Raw genomic sequence first — 20,779 nt, forward strand, 5'->3', positions numbered from 1 at the left:
CTCTCTCTTTTTGTTTCCCACTGTTTTTGCTTAAACAATGTTCATTTTCATCTAGCTGATGTTTCCACCCCGTGGTGTGGCCAGTGATGGTTGGCTATGGGTTCTTTTTTTTTTCTTTTTTCTTTTTAGGTTTTTGCCAGGCAAACGGGGTTAAGTGGCTTGCCCAAGGCCACACAGCGGCTATGGGTTCTTAACCATGTTGAGTCTCTTTCTCTCTCAACCTGTCTACCATTGGCAATGGGGTTATTATTTTGAATCTACAGACAAGTTGTTGAACATATACAACATTAAGCTGCTTGTTAGACCTTGAAATTGGACTTTGGGAAAGAACTCCAAAATATAAAGCTTCCTATTACATTGAACTTGAGTTGCTTGGGTATTGGTTTTACTAAATGGTTATTCACCTGTACCTGTGGTACAGCATTATTTACTGGACCCATTGTAGATCAACAGGCATTTGGGGTTGGTCTCCATGGTGCACTGGTTTTTTCCCTTAACAAGTCACTCAACAAACATGAAGCAGTTGGGGTATATTATTATCAGGATTCAGATAGAATTGATGTTTCAGAGTTTTGAGTTTTGAGTCAGAAGGAATCTTTGAGACCATTGAGTCTACCCCCCTCCCCAGTCTCCCTCCATTTAATGACTCAGGTCTGGAGGTGGGTAATCAGTTTAGTCAAGGTCACATAAGTATTAAGTATCAAAGGTAGGATTTTGGACTCAAATTCTTTTGGAATTTGAATAAAAATTTGACCTAAATTTCTAAACTTCTCATTTCTAAAAATTGGACTCAATTTGAATTTGACGAAAAATTTCTAGTGCTTTTTAATTTTATCAAGATTATGTTGTGTTTTTCACATACACACACACACACACACACACACACACACACACACACACACACAGACACCTATCCTATATACTCAAAACATAGTAGGGTTCTAAATTGTTCACCATCCTGTGACCTGATCTCTTTGACTTTGTTCTCTCTGATGGGCTTCTGGTTTTAGTATGGTTCATTCTGGTAGTGCCCATGGAGAGGCTTCCTCAAGCTCCCCCACCCCCACCCCAGTAGCCCTTCCTTGGGGAAGAATATTGGCATAGAGTGGAAGTCAAGAGAAGAGAAGGAAGAGCCATTGTCATCATTCAGTGGGTCCTAAAACCATGAAAAACCTGAAACTGAGTTATTTGATATCATTTCAGCTATGGAATCTATAAAGCTAGAAAATCTTTACCAGTCCTTAAAAAAGAGGGGCTAATACTTATGAGGAAAAAAGACTTTTTCACCTCCCTACTCCCTTCCCCAGTATATAAAGCAAATATGTGTGAATATTTTAGTACAAATATATCTGGCCATAATAATTAGGGCAGTCAATGTTTCTGGAATGTCTTTGAAATAAATTTTTATTCAGCTAGATAAAAATGTGTCCTTGTTTGTGTGTGTGTGTGTGTGTGTGTGTGTGTCCTTTTTAGCCCTACTCTGAGCTTCCCTTATTTGGCCCCTTCAAACCACCCTCTCCACTCCCTGCCACTCTACTGAGGCCTCTCATTTACTGACACAAAATAAAACTGAAAGAATTCCTTCCCTCTTGTTTAAGAGCATTTGAAATTAGAATTTCACAATGTAATGCAATGAAAAAAAAAAGGTTTTAACCTTTGGGGCTAATTTAAGCGTTATTAGTCATTGAGTTTCAAAGCTCTTACCATGAAGATTCTTCTGTAATTTGAGAATTTAACAACTCAACTGTGATCAAGATGGCTGTTCCAGTTACTAAATCCATCTTCAGTCTTTCTTCCAAACTTTTGCATCTGACTTGTAAAAGCTATGATTTCCTGAATCTCCCAGTGACATTGCTTACTTTAATATTGTTTTTCTTCCTTGGCCTCTTAAAGTGGCAGCTGACTTTTGCAATGCTAAGTTGTTTTTTTTTTTTATTGAAGGTACCTTTAAATTGCTTCTGGGATATCTGGCCATAATAATTAGGGCGGTAGATGTTTCTGGAATGGAATGCCTTTGAAATTCCCAATAGTGTGCTATGAGACAAACTAGTCAAATCAAGGAATTTTTTTTTCAATCCAATTTTTAATTTTGGAAACTTTGATATTACCTGTCCCCCCCCAAGGAATGCATATTAAGTTTCCAAAGAGTATACTTTTAAATCATCTGGTTGTGCCAAGGAGCCACAGGCTGAAGGAGCTGGTTAAAATGTATGGCTAGGATTTCTCCCCACAACTAGCAGTTGGTAGAAGGACATAAATTTAATTAGTGACTAGCATTAAACAAATGTTACTAATATTAAACACTGCCAGATGACTGAAACACTTCTGTTTGATTACCCCAAGTGCCAGGGGCTTCACAGATGAATTTGTTGCACAGTATATCTATTCTGTACCGCACGTCTGGTTGCTTCAGTAATTGGTCAGATGTAATTTAGGTAACAGTTTTCCTGTGCTGTGAAAATCAAATTTTATTAGCCATATCACCAGGTGGATGAATAGGATACCTGATAGCAAAGAGTAGGCACTCTGAGTGGCTATACCTTTGACATATTTAATGCAGAAGGGTTCATAGAGTATCTCCCTGTTGTCCATTGTAAGGACTCTGTCGGTTTTTCTAATTCTAACAAATGTTTATTTAATCAGCCTATATTTCCTCAACCCTTGCTATGAATCAAACAGTTGTGGGGGAGAGTAGTTCCTTGCCTCTGAGTAGCTTAGTCTAATTGGGAAGACAAAACCTCTCTGTTCTCCATCTCTTGTCTCTGTCTCTGTCTCTGTCTCCCCCCCCTTCTCTCTCTCTCTCTCTCTCTCTCTCTCTCTCTCTCTCTCTCTCTCTCTCTCTCTCTCTCTCTCTCTCTCTCTCTCTCTCTCTCTCTCTCTCTCTCTCTCTCTCTCACACACACACACACACACACCCCAAGGCTAATTGACAATGTGCATACAGAGACATATATAATTAAGCATCAAATGAACAATACAGACAAATGGTGCCTTGGGAGTTAGGAGGAGGGAGAAATAGAGTTAGAATGGAAGCCAGAAGGGTCATAGAAGGATTTATGGCAGGACAGGAATTGGTCATGGAAAATGAACCAAAGTAAAAGTTTATTAGGGGGAAAATGTATATACATGTGTGTTTATTATTTTATATAATAATATTATGTTATAAACACATTTATGTGTTATTTATATATTTGAATATATTATATTTGAATACCATATGATGTATTATATAAATATACAATATATTTATGTGTAGATAGATAGATTTTTTTTTTTAAAGAGTAGGTCTCCGCATTTCATATGACTGGAAGGGCAGGGGCTACTCACAAACCCATAGGTATAGATTGACATAGGTGTTTTGTCCTGCCCCAGTTCTGAGCCGGGCCAGTTTATTCCCGCTTTGGCATCCCAGCAGACTACCTCATCTTGGGGCCCACTGTATCAATTGATGGACTTTGTACAAATACATCACAGCCCGCGGTTCAGAATTCCTGAGATCCTTTACCCACCAGCCTCAGTAGCTAGGATTACATTGTTAATATTTGCCCACACCCAGCTATATTTACTTAAGATATAAAATTATTTTATATTTTAGCCATTAAATTAAAATATATAATGTTCCATATGATACATAAAACTCTGTAATATATATCCTATAAATATGTATTTTCCTACATTCCTTAAAATAGCTTCACTTCTTGGTGCATAACATTTACAGAGCTTTGTACTCTGCCAATTGCTTTCACATACTTTATCTCATTTGTTATTTTTTAAAAGAACAATAGAGAAGAATAGGAGTGTTATACTCATTTTAGAAAGAAGGAAACTGAAGCTCAGAAAGTTCCTATGATAGGTTAGTTCACAGTAAAACCAGGCTTAGGACCCACTGGTCTACTTTTGGTCTCCTGTTCTCAAAGTCCTGAGAGATAGCGAACTGGAAAGGACCTTTGACTCTTGTTGACTTTAGTCTTGACTTTTTACAGATTGGGGAAGTGTAGGTTTTTGGCGATTCCTTGATTTGCCCAAGATCATGGAGGTAATGAGGTTGTTTGCAACAATTGCCTCTGAACAGGAGTTAAGCCCAGGTCTTGGACTGCAAATTCAACACTCTTCACCATACCTCCTTCTCATATTTCTGTTAACTCATCATGGCTGCTTTTGCCAGTTTTTTTCTGGCATATTTTGTTTTTTCAGGACAACGCTATAGCTACCTATCATCCCTAAGATATATAGTCACTATGAATAGTGACAAATTGCCATCTCTTACCTGGTTCCTCTTTTAACAGTAGGGATAGACTTATGAATTGGAGAAGCATGGTGAAAAGTACCATCTATGGTTTCTGGATGGGATTTTCTTTCCCTTCCCAAACCTAGCTACCCTAGATGAGGATGAGGTTCATGCCTCATTGGTCCTATGTCTTCAGAAACCAGGTCACTTTTATTTAATCCAGGAACCAGGATCTCATGGGTAGATGCAATGTATCTGTCCGAGAATATCCCCCTTTTACGGAGCGTTCTACAAAATGAAGGAATTTCATTGGATAGTAAATGTGATTCATTTAGATCTGTGGTTATTTATTGCAAAACTCCATGGATTTTTCTGAAGCTATTTAATGAAAAATTTGATTAGAAATTTTTAATGGAAAAAGAGGATCAATGAAATACTGTGGTTTAGTTCAAAGGAGCACCATTGAGATTTTTATTTACGTTGAGATATTCAGAATCGAGTAAATATAGCTTGGTTTTAATTAACTGTCCTCCTTCCTTTGGAAAGGTTATTTTAGGCTTGAAGGGTTTTGATAGTAGACCATCTGCTTTCTTGACTCCATTTTATTCAGGTTCATTCTTTAGTTACAGCTTTGTACAGATTCAAAAACTGGGGTCTAAAGTCGAAATTGGGGGAGATTATTAAAAGGTGATTGAAAAGACTCCACATCTGGATATTGATTGTATTCCTTGGTCTTCTCAACTACTCTACTCTTAAAAGTCATGTGTTCACTTAGCATGGAGAATTGGCTTATCTTAACACTAAGGAAATAGGTCACCTCTTCTTCCGCCTGCCAAAAAAATAAAAAGAGTGGTTATGATGAATTTGTGATTAGGAAATGAGATCGTATAACAATTGGCAAAAGTGAAGACTAAAGGCAAGAATTATTAAGTTAGGGGTTTGGGAGCTTTTAGAAAAACTGATAACTATATTTCAATATTATTGCTTTCCTTTCCAATCTTATCTAATTTATTTTATTCACTTACAAATATCTAGAGAAGGGGTCTGTAGGTTTCACCAGAGATGACCAAGGTAAAAACAATTAAGCAAAAAAAAAAAATCCAAAAAAGTTAAAATCCCCTCCTTTAAGATAATATTTTTACAAAAATTATAACCCAGTTCACAATCCTTAGCTTCTACAACTGAATTTATATGTGAATCATCCTAGCAAAATTTCAGAGAATGGAACTCTCCTCTCTGCCACCCCCCTCCCCCAAGTGTTTAGCCATTTCCTTCATTTTGATTTTCCCCTTATGAAATGAACCTGTCATTTATATTGTGTTCAGTACATGTGTGGCAGAGGGAAATGCCCCCACCCCAAAAAAACCTTTTATCTCTTTTTTTTTCTAATAGAACATTAAAATGTACCCCTTGTAGGGATGGCTGGTGGCACAGCTGATAGAGCACTGGCCCTGAGTCAGAAGTACCTGAGTTCAAATCCGGCCTCAGACACTTAATAAATGCCTAGCTGTGTGACCTTGGGCAAGCCACTTAACCCCATTGCCTTGTAAAAACCTAAAAAAAAAAATAATAAAGAAAATTTCTTCAGGGGCGGCTAGGTGGCACAGTAGATAGAGCACTGACCCTGGAGTCAGGAGGACCTGAGTTCAAATTCAGACTTAGACACTTAATAATGACCTAGCTGTGTGGCCTTGGGCAAGCCACTTAACCCCATTGCCCTGCAAAAACCTAAAAAAAAAAAAGTACCCCTTGTAATGCATGGCGTTTAACCTTAATAATGTGTAGATTGATTTCACTTGGGTAAGTGATCACAGTTCAGTCTCAAGTAAGGGAGGGAGTACAGTAGAATAATTTTCTCTAAGGTATGGCATCTGTCACTGAGATCTAACAGAGAACTCAACTTACAAAAATGGTACTAAGACCATTTCTTAGAAATGCCTAGAAAGGGAACAAGATGTAATTAGTTTTGAACTCCTTGGTCTTTCTCAGTTGAAAAGATGCATAGGAAGTTTCATCCTAAAATTAGTAGTAGTAGTAGTAGTAGTAGTAGTAGTAGTAGTAGTAGTGATGGTGGTAGTGGTGGTGTTGGTGGTGATGGTGGTGGTAGTGGTGGTGATGGTGATGGCACTAGTGTGGTGATGGTGGTGGTGGTAGTGGCAGTGGTAGTGATGGTGGTGGTGATGGTGATGGCACTAGTGTGGTGGTGATGGTGATGGTGGTGGTGGTAGTGGTGGTGATGGTGATGGCACTAGTGTGGTGATGGTGGTGGTGGTAGTGGCAGTGGTAGTGATGGTGGTGGTGATGGTGATGGCACTAGTGTGGTGGTGTTGGTGATGGTGGTGGTGGTGAAAGTGGCAGCAGCAGCAGTGTAGTAGTAGTAGTAAATTGCATTTTATTTGATCCCCCATATTTCCCCTGTAAAGTAGATGTTATTTTGATCCCCATTTTTCAGATGAGGCACCTCAGGCTGAGATAATTAAAGACTTTCTCAGAGACATATATCCAGTAAGTGTGTAAGGTAGGGTTCAAACTTGTGTTTTCCTGACTCCAGGTCCAGTCTTTGCCTCCTAGATCACTTGTCATGTCAGACTTACATTTCTAACCAAGACTAGGATTAAGCCAAAGCAAAGATTTTCCACCTTAAAAAAGTTTGAGTTTTATAGAAAGTAACCTATTTCCATTCATTAGTCAGTGTGTCCATGTTGTAAGCATTGATCTTCAGGGAAGGGGCATTGTAATTCAGGATTTATGTATACATGCACATAAATTCACCCAAAGCCCTATAAGGTAGATTCTGCCAAGGCAACTATCGTTAGCCATTGAATGAATCTCAGATCTATGAACTTTTCCACTTGTTAGCAAAATATTCATTGAGGATGGGGGATTGGGGGACATGATTTTCCCCACCTTTTTTTTTTTTTTAGGTTTTTGCAAGGCAAATGGGGTTAAGTGGCTTGCCCAAGGTCACACAGCTAGGTCTTTATTAAGTGTCTGAGGCTGGATTTGAACCCAGGGCCTCCTGACTCCAGGGCTGGTGCTCTATGCACTGCACCACCTAGCTGCCCCCACTTTTTCTAATCCACTTCAAGGATGTAGATTTTATTCTTCTCCTTTTTTTACTTTCCTTTTGGGAGAAAATACTCATTGAGACAAAAAAGGAAGAAAGGAAACCTTGAATGTTTGTGAAAAGAAAAACTTTAGGGTGGGGTCCAGCCTCCCCTAGTTCTTGTTCCAGGTATTCTTTATTTTTGCCAGAAATGAAGGAAAGGTGAATATTTTGTTAAAGACATGGAAGATTTATAAGCAATTGTACTTTTTTGGCCTCTGTAGGTTTTCATGGTCTCTGGAGATTTCTTTGATCACGAACTCCTGGCCCCTTTTCACAAGAATGCAGCTAGTGTGCCCATACCAGTTGATATCTTATTGATCTCTCAGATAATAAAAACCCTCAAAATTATCTTTAATTAAAGATAAGCAGTAAAGAAATTTTTCTTGCGTGTTATAGACTGGTTACAAAAAAGAACCAGGCCAACACAGGACTGGTTTTTCTTTGAAGTCCTAGAAATGGATGTTTGTGGACACAGAGTCAACACAAGCCCCCGTTACTATGCATGTTTCACTTCAAGCTATCTTTTGGATATGATACCCAAAGAGATGAGTGGAGAAAATAGGGGACTTATGATTTTCACCAGGCAGTATGGCCAACTAAGCTTAATTGAGAAACCTGGCTGTAAGAGACAGTCAGATGCTTCTCTCTTATATATAATTGTGATTTATTGTCTTGGTTTTAAGAACATGCTTTGGCCAAGAAAACCAGAAAATGCCCTATTTGGCAGAGACTTAGAAGACAGGATATCAGGACAAAGGTTTATACAGGTAAAAACATACCACATCCAGTAAAGGCTAATGGAGAGAATTTTGTTGTTGCTGTCGTAAATTATTCCATTCCATACATAGACATGGCATGGAGAGAAGTCGGGTGAGTGGATTTTTTCCCCCCTGTATTTTTTTTAAACAAAGGAACATTTTAAAATAGTTTCAAGCTACTTTTTAACAGCAGAGTGGACCCAATGACTTATTAAAAAAGCTTTCTGGACTCTTGGGTATAATAAACTCTTGTTCACCTCAGAAGAAGGGATTTGTAACTATATTGGCTAATCTTTCATCAAACATTTCATCTAGAAAAATAGGAAAGTTATATCCCATTACATTAGGAAGATCAACATAGTCTTCTGCTGAGTGAATTGGACATTTTTATCAATAAAAAAGCACACAGGAAGAAACTGATTCTTTGAAAAATTAACATACAGAATTATTAAGACTGGGGGACGTTATATGATGGAGAAAGAATATCCAGTATTTTAAAAGCCCTTTGATAAACTCTTATACTAAACTCACTCTCATACTAAAATTCATCCTTAACTTTTTCCTAAGGTTAAATTTTGTACCCTGGACTATAGGGAGGAAAGCTTATCTAAACGTTTTTTAGTCATTTCCAGAAATGAGCCCCCATTGGTGGTAGCTGCACATCTCTTTGTCCTTTTGAGGAGCAACTCAGTTTTATTCAATAGGGTTCATAGCATTTCCATTAGGTGCTGTCTGAAAGATCCTAGATTCATCTGAAACACTCTTATGGATTCAGAGATAAAGTTGTAGCATGGTAGATTTAGGAGTGGAAAGAATATTAGAGATCATAGTACTTCTAAGAGTTGGGGTTTCAAAGGTTTTAAATTAGAGATTGTCTAATCCAAACCTGCATTTTACCAATGAGTAAAATGGAACGTGGAAAGAATGACTTACCCACACACACACTCACCCAGGTAATAAAAGGCAGGGTGAGAATGAGAACCCATGTCCTATAAAGCCAAATATGGCTAACTTTTCCTCTTATATCCATACAGATGCAATCACTATCTTCAAAGTCAGGTAGTTTCTTTAAGGGAAAAATAATGAATTCCCATGGATGAACATACATTGCCTTGGTTTTAATAACATATGAGGGCCAACAAAGCCAGAAAATGTCTCTATTTTGGCAGAGATTTTAGAATACAGAGTACCCAAAGAACTCAATGTATATTGGGTAGTATGTTATTAAGTCATCCAGGAATAGTCCAGAGGTTAGAATTTGGTGGAGAATGTGGCGGCCCGTGGTTTGTACTGACTGTGGAAGAAATTCAGAAATTACAAAAGAAATTATTATTATAAGGATTCTCAATCTCAAGATAGATGAACTGTGATTGAGGGCTAACTACAAAGAAAGATGTGTAATGCTTTCTACTTAGCATTTAAAATACTGAAAACACGTATAACTCCATGAAGGAAAATAGGAGGCACCCAGGTCTTCCATAAATTTGGTGTGACTTGGAGTGGGTGGCTGACAATGTTTTCTTTCTATACCTTGCTACAATTTTCTGCTTAGAAGGCATTGGCATGCCCAACTTGGCATCTTTTTTTTAAATGAAAAAATTATAGGTCTAATTTCAAAAACTGAAATGTATGCAAGCTTTCCTGCTTCTGTCACATTTATATTCCTGTAACATATAAATCATTTCCTTTTTTTAAATTAAATTTCTCTTGCCATGATTTGGTAATGGGTTTTCAAAGGAGGCCAAGTAGCCAAGTTCTTGGCATGAAAAAAGACTGTGTTGCTTGTTCAGGAAATCTCACTGCTAGCTGGCATTGCCCTTGATCCCATCAGCTGGGCTTCATGCTCGCTTTGGTCATGGACACAAAATCCTCCTGCTGGGAATTCTTCAATCCATTCCAATTCTGGCCTTTCAGCTTCTCTTGCGAGGAGAGGGATTAGAATAGGTACGATATCAACAGTAGTCATGCCACAAATAACAGCAAAAACACTTCCTACTCTCAATGAATGATCAAACCTTTATCATATGCCCATCGGTGACATAAGGGAAAGAAGAGTTCTGTCCCAATCTTTGTTTGATGCCCTCCAGTGAAGTTTGAGCTCATCTCTCCTGGTTTCATTCCTCTGTAGGCTAGTTCTAATTATCAGAAAGAGTCTCCTTTTCTACCCCTGTACAACTGCAAACCTATTGTTCTGAGTCTTCAGGGCCAAATGGAAACTGCTAGAAACAAACATTTCACCTATTTGAAGAGGCCTGTTATGTCCTCACTAAGTCTTTTTTCCTTCAGAACTAAACATCTCTAGTTTCTCCAAGTGATGTAAACCAATCAGAAAACAATCATTTTTTAATTAATAATTATATATCTGACACTATGCTAAATGTTTAGGATTCAAAGAAAGGTAAAACACAGTTTCTGCCCTCAAGAAGCTAGGAAAGATAACATATAAATCATTATGGACAGAATACTTGAAGATAATCAGAAAGAGAAAGTTATTAGCAACTGGGGGTACCAGGATAGTTTCTCTTGAAGAAAGTGGCATTTGAGATGATAGCAAGAATGTCTTCCAACCTCATCCTATGTTAATGAAGAGCCACACTGAAGTTTTCTCCAGAATAAGGTTCCTTATCCCTTCAAAGGCTAAATGTAAGTCCATGTGAAGACCACAAGCTGCTAAGATGGAGCCACCTAACTTTTCTAAGAGGGTCAAGGGACTTTCATCAACTGGCAGAATGTAAGGTTGTGAGCTCTGGGGGAAAAAATAGCCAGGTTTTGCCCCTTCTTAAATGTGATGGCTGCCCTTTGGGGATACAGAGAGTAAAAAGAGGCCACCTGGGGTAGAAGGTGAGGGATCAGAGTCAGCTGGGATCATCTCCTCGAAGTATGAATTAACCGTCACAATCATCCCATGTTTTTGAAAAGAGCTCTGGAGGGTTTCAAAGATTTTCTCATCAATTTTTTTGCTTCTCCATCTTCCTTTCTTCCCTCGAGTTTAGAACCCCTTTAGTAGAGACTTTATATTTTAGCTGTTTCCCTGCTGACTTAATTATTCTTTTATTAAATTTACTATCATTATTATAAACTCAACATTTATAGTAAACACCAATTAACCAGCAATTGAACCAGGCATGGGGTAAATCTCCTACCAAACTCTCAAAAGTCAGCCTTTCTTTTAGATATGTAGAGAAAATGTATATAATACTCTACATCTTAGCAAGATAAAATCCAACTAGCATTGAAATGGTTGACCTTGGGGTTCCTTCCAGCATGTTCTGGTGCTATTATCTTTTATTTCCTTTTATTGTGCCTGTCACAGTGTAGCCAATTAATAAATGTTTTCTTGAAATAAATTTTTGTTCTGTTCTAGTTGGGGAGTATGTTGTCTTAGTTCCTGTTGAACTGATTCTTGTAGAAATGGAAATATCTTACTCAAGGAAACCCTGTTTCTTTGTAATAAGAAATCTCTAAGAGTGATAAGGAAGATGGCCAAGATGCTGGACAAATCCAACCCAGAACTAAGTTCTTTCTGAGTAGGGGGAGTGCCATACAAGTTGGACTGAACCTTCCTTGAACTTCTTTCTCTATAGGTTTTGGAATTCTATTTCAAAAATAAGTCCTTGCAATATGGTTGTTAGAAGACATTGATGGCATTGAGTCATCATTCACTTCTTAATTGACAATACTTTTTAGGGGTCAAATCACGTCAACTAAACTTGAGGGTAGGTTGTTTTTAGTCCACTGGATATTCAGGGAGTTTGGATTTAGTAACCTTAGACTGGATAAGACCAAATCAGTCAGTCAATCAAATTTTAAGTGAGGCTTATAAAGAACGATTGATCCTCCGCCTTCTAAAGGAAATACTTTGATATAGCAGAAGGAGTGAGTGCCACTTTCTAGTTGTTTGACCTTGACCAAATTTTTCCCTTTTCTCTAAGCTTCATGTAAAATGAAGGGATTGGTCCAGGTCATTTCACAGGGCCCTTCCCATACTAGCCTTCTACGGATATATGAGTCCTATAGACTCAAAGGATGCACGGTGGTCCCTTTACTCAACCGGGATTACTTCTTGGCAAGAACAAGTAGTTTTCCATCCCAGAAATGACTTTTGGCCAAGGAAAGATGATTGACTTCATCATTTATCCCTCTCCAGGTCCAGGCTAGGTACCACCAGAACTTAGACGAAATCAGATAGTTTAACCAGTGGATGAAAAAAGCATCAGAAATTGAACTTTCAAAGCAAAACCACTGAGGCATTGGTATTCATTGGTAGAGTTTAGTTCTTGTGTTTGCGTAGATGGTGGCACTGGGCAATACAATCTATTCAGTTTTACATGGTTCTTAGCAAAAGTTAAAGAGGAGAAATAGGATGAAAGCAGAGGAGTGCTGAGAGTTCTCTGGACTCAAGCAGGCTGAGTGTGAATATCTATAATCTCTGCTTTTGGGGAGGTAGAGACTGGTTCTGAGGGAGCCAAAGACTATCTTGTATCCATATTGAATCTGGCTTCTTGGGAGTAGAGGACCCCAGACTGCTGAAGGAGGAATGAACTGGCCTAGATCCAAAAAATGCAGAAGATTGTTTAGCTTTTGTGCCATTCAATACTGGAATTGGGCACTTCCACCCTAGGCAAGATGGGAAGACCCCAAACTAAAAATAAACAAAAAATACCATGGATAGGAAGAAATGTGGCTCCCCTACCATATTGGTATCCACATGAGTTCACATTCAGGGCCTTCCATTGATTTTATGATCATAATAATCCCTACCTTCACTTCCAGCCCTTTATTAACCAAGTGCTTTTGCCAGATTATCTACTTTATTCCACATTTCATCCACTTCAAGGCACCAGAACCAACTTGATGATTAATCCAGCTGACAGATGAGAACACTAAGGAAGAAGTCAAGTAACTTAGCCAAAGTCTTCTGATGACCAGATCTTCTAAAGACTATTCAGGTGTTCTTTCAACTACAACAAATCCCTCTTGCAATTCTAGCTTTTTTTTTTCCTCCTTGAGCTTTCTCACCTAGCATATGGGAATGTCAGAAAGGCATTGGATGATGGCCACTTCTGTTACCCATTTTCCTTCTGCCTTCTCCATTCTACGTGTGTCTTTGCTTGAGGGTGGGATGGAGCCAACTTGAATCAAGAGCTACTCATTTAAGTTTTCAATGTGAGTGTTTTCACTATGGATATACACAAATGCTAGAACTTTTAACTGTCATTTTGTTGATTGTCTAAACTTAAGGACGTGGTGAAGAAAATGTTAAAGATACAGATTAAGTGGGGGCAGCTAGGTGGTGCAGTAATAGAGTGCCAGCCCTGGAGTCAGGAGGACCTGAGTTCAAATCTGGTCTCAGACATTTAATAATCACCTAGCCATGTGACCACGGGCAAGTCATTTAACCTCATTGCCTTAAATAAATACATTTTTTAAAAGATTTTATTTATTTTGAGTTTTACAATTTTTCCCCTGATCTTGCTCCCCTCCTCCCACCCCCAATAAATAAATTTTTTAAAAAATACAGATTAAGGTAGAGGATGTACCTTGGGCAGGCCCAGGATTACTTTGGTTTTGTCTATGGAGATAGTCATGTTATTATGATTTAGAACAATTTATTCTAATAACATAATTCTTGTGAAAACATGAAATTATGATAATTCTGGGCTAACCCAGGGCCTTGCATGTAGTAGGTAATCAACCAGAGTTGGTTGCATTGAATTAATTCATTTTCTAGATTTTCTAATATCATACAAGGAAGATTTTCATAACCCAGTCCAGACACTGCTCTTGACCATAACGTGGACAGGATGACTTGAGTTCAAGGCTAAGTTCCAGCTTGGACAAGATGTAGGTTCCAGAACAACTGGGGCAAGGAAAACAAGGGAGAATCTTCATGGGGGAAGCAAGCTCAGACCAGGTCCCATGGACTAGCAGGGTCCATCATAGAGAAGGGGAACAGTATACCTAGAAGAGCAGAGTCTCAGCTTATCGATACCCCTTCCAAGTCAACATCAAGGTCTTCGGCAGCAGCCAAGGCAGAGTCAGCCAATTAGGTGAAATCTGTCTGTTTACCTGGGATTGGCAAGAGCCAGCCTTTCCAGGTCATGTTTGCCCATATAAAGTTAAGAGCCTCAGCTGCTGCTGAGAAAGATCCTCCTAACTGAAACCATGGGATGCATTAGACCTAGGGTTTGCATAATTTTTCCTTTTTGCCGAACTTTAAAAAGATGCCCAACATTTGTTTGGTTAGGATGATGGAAGGCATTGTCCCAGCTTTGGTTTGGGGAAAAAAAGGGACTATTGGGGAATTTGCTTAATTTATTGATAATTTGAAGATGAAAACTTTAGCTCTGTCTATATGTATTGGAAAACATTGAGGTGCTGGACATGTATAGATGGGTGCAATGGAATGACTGTTTTGTCTTTGTTTTGTTTTTGCCTGGATGTTTGGATATTTTGTGATTAAACCTATAAAGGATTGATGATCTACGATTAGTAGACGTTATGTGTCTGTAGATTAGTTAACGTAATCAATCATAGTCCAAATAGGTGATGAGATTCATCCATCTGTTCCACTGTCCACAGTAGGTGCCACACAGTGAAGACTCCAGAAATGAGCAAGTCCAATACTGCCCTGAAGGAGGGCATCTTACTAGATGAGATAAATTCATAAAAAGTTTGAATAAAAGAAAGGATGTGAAAGTATAATTAGAAAGGTGCTAAGGTGACTCCCCAGTGAACTAATTCCCTCCTCCAATTAATGCAGGTTGATACCTCCTCTGCAATTTATAGTCTTAGAGTCGCTCTGAGAGGTTTTAGCAGTAGCTAATATTGATAGAGGATTTACTATGTGCTTGGATAGATAATTATCTCATTTGATTCTCACAAAGGTAGGTGCTATTATTATTCCCATTTTGCAGATGAGGAAACTGAAGCAAACAAATATTAAGGGACTTGCTCAAGGTCACATAGCGGCTCTTGTGTCAAAAGCAGGACTTGAACTCTCCAAGCCCAATTCTCTCTCCATTATAACAAAAATTACCTCTCTGTCCTACTCATGAGATAATGTTTTCTTTGAAAATTCAGTGAAAACCTCAATCTCATTCCAACAACAGACATTTTATTAAGTGCCTACTCTGGGCAGGAGAGCACATCAAGCCCTGGAACACAAAAGACATCCGATTTGTGTCCCTTCCTTGTGAAAGCTCCCGCTCTGGTTTGTGTAGCTGAAACCATGGGCTGAAGATGATTTGAATGTTTCACTTCTGAGATGGGTTTCTTTTGTGGTCAATCAAACATATTCTATATCCAGCTTGGAGTGAGAGAGTGTTCTTTCCCATATCTCCCCCCCTACACAGAAACACACACACACATACACACACTCACACGTATATATCTTTTTGTTTGGTGCCACTGTGCAGCCTTCCTTAGATCTATTCTGACCAACCATCCTACAGATCTTTCCATGTGATGGAACCCTGGGATTTTTTCCCAACGACTAATAAGGAGTCCAAGGAATATTTTGGCATTGTTCTTTGATACTATTTCTAGCCTCCATTAGTATAAATATTTAGGGTGTTTCAATGTGGTGGGTTTTGCAGCAGAGATATTTGTTATTGCTTTCATCTTGAGTCTGAAATATGTGAGCATTATGCATGTTCTCAAAATGTGTTATGAGGCCACGAAAGGCTTTGTAGTAGTGTGGAATCTGGAACCTTCTCAGATGCTGCTTATGGTTGTATCCTCACCAGTCTGAAAAATATGCAAATTATACAAAAGGCGCCCAGTATAGAGACTTAGCACAGTATTGGGTTTTTAAGCTTCCTCAAAACAAAAACAGGACATTGCTAAAGGGGAAGTTATGATTAATATATAATGGTGTGTGTGTGTGCATCATACACAAACTCACATTTATATACTCACTTGAGCAGTACATACTGTATTCATAAATCTAAATATAAGTCTTGGGGTTGATTTTTTTTCAGAAATGGAAATATTTAGAATTCTGAGTCAGATCTTTTTTATAATTTGACTAATCCAACTGCAGAGTAAGTTATTAATGACCCCCAGATGTTGTTTGTAGTGATTGAATTATTTCAGTTGGGAAATAATATTTTCTTTTTTTATGAGGGTGAGATTTCCTAATAGTCTTTGTAGCATCAGAATAAAAGTTTGATATTAGAACCATTTGCGTGCTCAATGTAATCACTTCTGTGAAGTGAAGTCTTCATTCTTCACATTTTTGGCTCTAATTGCTTCTTTTCCCATACGTCTAAAAATAAATATTTGCAAGTTTTGCATTCTGTCACTCATTGTAATACATAAAATATTTGTACACTGAGCAAAATCCACTGATAATGTTCACAACAGGCTATTTAGAGAAAGCAAGTTGTGTGTGGCAAACTGAGATAAAATACATTTGTATCAGTAAAAATGCCAAAGAAAACCATTTATCTTATTTTGAAAGAGTATTTTAAAGGAGTGGCTGGCTAGTTAACCCCTGGAGGTAATTTAGGTAAATTCATTTTCTGTAAGAATTGTTGAGTCTAAAAATAATCTTTTTTGCTATACAGGAAGTATGCAGATGCATTTTTATGAGTCCAGTCAGTTTTTTTACTAGCCAAACAAAAGGGATATAAAATGCAGATTATCCAGGAGAAGGGGCCCAATATGCAGACCCTCCAGGTCTGCAACTCCCTCTGCATGCTCTCCTCCCTGCCCCAGCTCACTGCAGCCCATACCCCTTCCTTGGGCTGCACCCAGCTCCTTAACACCTCCCACCAAAAGATTGGCCTTGAAGGAAAGAGGAGAAAGATGAAACTCCTTCTGTTGTTCTTCACAAGGCCCTTGGAAGGAACCCATCATGAATGAAGTAGGAGCCAGCAGGGAAAACTAAGATACTAGACTGTCGGAATTTTTCTCTTATTCTCCTCTTCTTTCTGTTGGTACAGATAATCAATAGTTGACTGAATGGGTTTAAAATTAACTTTGGGACTGAAGGACATGAAGTCATAATGGTAACATGAAATTCAACCATCCTTTTTTAATACCTCCTGCCCAATCTACCCCTACCACCACCCCCAGAGGGCCCAATTATTTGAATTCAGGAACCTTTCTCTGGCCTCCATGCAGGTACAGGCTGGTTTTCCTCCGTCTTTGGCCGACTTCTCAGTTTATTTACCGAGAATTGTATGCCCACAGGCAGTGACCAGTCAAAAAGAATTTGGGTACATGGGTCTGGTTTAGAAGCTCAGATAGTTTGAGAGAATGGAAAAGAATACTGGACATCTGAGGCCGAAAGACATTCTCTTTGGTCCTATGGCAGTTCTGACACTTTTAACTATATAACCATGGACACTTGGACATTTTGCCCTGAAAACTTCAGTTTCCTCTCCTTTAAAATACTGAGCTGACCTCATTGTCATGAACTTTAAAATACTATATAAATATTTATTATTATTGTACTGGCAGATCACTTGTCCTCTATGAAACTTAATTTCCTCCTCTGTAAAACGAGAAAGAGACAGTTAGGTGGCTTAAAGAATAGAGCATATTCCACTGGGCTTGAGATCAAGAACATTTGAGTTCAAATCTGATCTCAGACCCTTATTAGCTGAGTGACCCTGGGCAAGTCACTTAACCTATTTTAATTCACTAGAGAAGGAAGACTTGAATTCAAATCCTGCTTCAGATACTTAACTAGCTGTAGGACCTGGGCAAATCACTACTCTCACTTTCAGTATATTTATCTGTTAAATGAAGATTATAATAGCACCTCCCTCCTAAGGTTATTATGAAGCTCAGAAGAGATAATATACATAAAGTACTTTGCAAATCCTCTATAAGTGTTAGCTGCTGTAATAATAGCCATAGTGTTCATAATAAATGATCGTGCCCTCCAATGTCAATGCCTAACAGTACCTGACACACAGTTGAGGCTTAATAAATGCTTGTAGATGAACTTCCCATGAATGGGAAGCTCTATGAGTACAGGGTCTGTTTGATTTGTGTCTTTGTATAACATAGAGGATAGAGAGCTGACTTTGGAAGCCCTTGGATGATTAGCCTCTGGCACATATCTTAGGTGACTGACTCGAGGCAAGTCCCTTCACTTCTCAGTTGCCCCAGATAACTCTCTGAGAGAGTAGTTTGCCAGATGGTGCAGACTTGCATTGGTTGAGGGAGTTCCCTCACTCTGTTTTCCTTATACCACTGAAATCTCAGGTCCATTCCCAGCCTATCTGATAGATCAGTAAGCATTGTCCCAGATCTCAAGGAGTTCACATTTAAAATTATAATATTGTTATGAATGTTAATATTATTATTATCGACATCAATAATAGTATTATAGCTACCATTTACCTAGCACACATTTAGAGTTGGTCAGATGTTTTACATTTATTAGTTTAGGGCAACCCTGGGAGGTATATGCAACCCTTCGCTCCATTTTACAGATGAAGAAACTGAGACCAACAGAAATTACATCATTTTGTCCAAGGTAGGCACTAGGTCTTCTGGACTCTAGTCTGGCAGTCTATCTCCCACCGTGCCCAGAGAGCCTCTTAATAAATGCTTATCGTTGAATCAAACTGAATTGCGGATGCCTTCCACTAATAAGAGGCAGTGACTCCTCTCCTCCCCATCTCCAAATATTTGCTTTCTGACCTGCAGCTGGATATGTATTTCAAACAGAGTAATCAGCAACAGGGTCCATAATTGTCCAGACAGCTGTCAAATTTGTGCTGAATTTCGAGGTTCTGTGAAATGTGACAATGAAGTAATTCTGGGATGTTTTCTTGAAGCCATCTTTGTGATATGCATTCTTGAAGGCATCCTGGCTACTTGGAGCTCACATTTCAGCCCCAGTTCGGACCACCAAGCATGCCTAGGCTGGGGGAGCTTTGTCCTGGGAGCATTCTCCATCAATCAGAATCCTAAATTTACACTGTCGCCTTCCCTGGAGTGAATAATAACACTTTGCAGCCAGCTCAAGGACCCACATTCCCAATGGTGGTAGTACAGTGGAAATCCCGAGAAATAGCGGATATTAGACTATGGCCCCACATTCTTCTGTTTAAACCCACTCCAAAAAAAAAAAAAGACAACATTGTCATATTTTCCGATGACTGTTTATCATGAATTACATCAGCTTTCATTTCAATTGCTATTATTTCTCCTTTCTTGGTGCCTGAATAATTTACATCATTGGCATCTAGGGACCCTGAGAGCACCTTGGCCAACCAACCGCCGATGGTAACGAACATGGAGTATGCATTGTTAATTATTAGGCAACTCCTTTAACTTTTACAGAGTGACATAAAATATTGTCGAGGTATTTATGGCGAAGGCTACTTTTACATGAGTGTTTTTTGCTCCTGGCTAGTTCTTAGCTAACGCGATCATTTGTGGTTATTAGGCCTCAGGAGATATTATGTCAGAGCTGCTTTAAGAGTATTATTATGTATCACATGTCCTACAATGCGTGTCAGCACTTGAAACTTTCTTGCTATACAAATAAATGTAATTTTGGTTCATGCTCTTTTTGAGGCAGCCTTGTTTGTAAGCTTGCCTAAGTTCATTAGGTGCAATGGTTAGCTGGGAGGCTGTCTCTCTCTCTCTCTCTCTCTCTCACACACACACACACACACACACACACACACACACACACACACAAACACTTTTTTTCTCTCTATTCTTTTTTTAAATTTTTTTATTTTTTTTTCAATTTTTTTCAATTTTTCAATTTTACAATTTCCCCCCAAATCTCACTTCCCTCCCCCCAACCCCCACAGAAGGCAGTCTGTTAGTCTTTATAATGTTTCCATGCTATACATTGATCTAAATTGACACATTCACTTTTAAACCTTCCAATGTTCATTTAAAACCCCCCCCCCAAAACCAACAACTCCTACCACCCCCTTGGCAATGTTGGATTCAGTGTCTGGATCTGAGGAGCCCCAGTGGTTGTTTTTTAATATATTTTTTATTTATCTTGTAAAATTTTTCCCAATAACCTATGAAAAATAAATTATCTTTTAAAAAAATTAGTTCCAAATTCCATCCCTCTTCCTTCCTTTGAAGGCAAGCACTTTGATATTGATCCTACATGTGAATTCATGCATTGCATATTTCCACATTCGTCATGTTTCAAAAGAAAACACAGACGACCAATAAAACAAGAAAAATAAAGTTTTGCAAAGTCTGCTCCAGTCTCCATTCAGGGTTTAGCAGTTCTCTCTGGAAGTGGATAGCATTTTTCATCAGAAGTCCTTTGGAATTATCTTGGGTCATTGTCTTGTGCAGAGCAGCCAAGTCTTTCCCAGCTCATCGTCGTTCCAATATTGCTATGACCATGTCCAGTGTTCTTGAGGAGCCCCAGTGTTAACCCAGATGAGCTCATCCCAGCTTCCTAAGAGCTGGAAATGAAATTCCCCATTTTGTGGGCTCGTTCCTGATTTCCGTCCAAAGCGGGAGGCCTGGATAGGCCCATCATCCATCGTTGAGTTGGCCCTTCGGGCAAGCATGGCAACAATGGAAGCTAGGAAGTAGGCTTGACTTTCCATAAGCTGCCCTTCCAAGTAGTGAGCAGCAAACTCTGAATTAATCTGTCATTCCCCTTGTTCCAAATACTATGCATATTTTCCAGTACTTGCTTGTTTAAAGCAAAAAAAGGAAGGGCGGGCCAGA

General features: G+C 38.8%; 1 protein-coding gene across 2 annotated transcripts in view; it reads left to right on the plus strand.

Moving 5' to 3' along the window:
- ARID5B (AT-rich interaction domain 5B) overlaps window positions 1–20,779 on the plus strand; it is a 206,354-nt gene that overhangs the window by 91,582 nt on the left and 93,993 nt on the right. Inside the window, exon 1 of one of the 2 annotated variants that reach the window (XM_074232335.1) lies at window positions 1–20,779. This exon is cut by the window's right edge and continues 40,377 nt beyond it. The exons of the other annotated variant lie outside the window; for it this stretch is intronic. The gene's annotated coding sequence lies outside the window, so the exon portion shown is untranslated. 2 annotated transcript variants of the gene reach the window in all.

This window comes from Macrotis lagotis, chromosome 4, assembly GCF_037893015.1.
Source record: "Macrotis lagotis isolate mMagLag1 chromosome 4, bilby.v1.9.chrom.fasta, whole genome shotgun sequence".
Taxonomy (NCBI): Eukaryota; Metazoa; Chordata; class Mammalia; order Peramelemorphia; family Peramelidae; genus Macrotis; species Macrotis lagotis.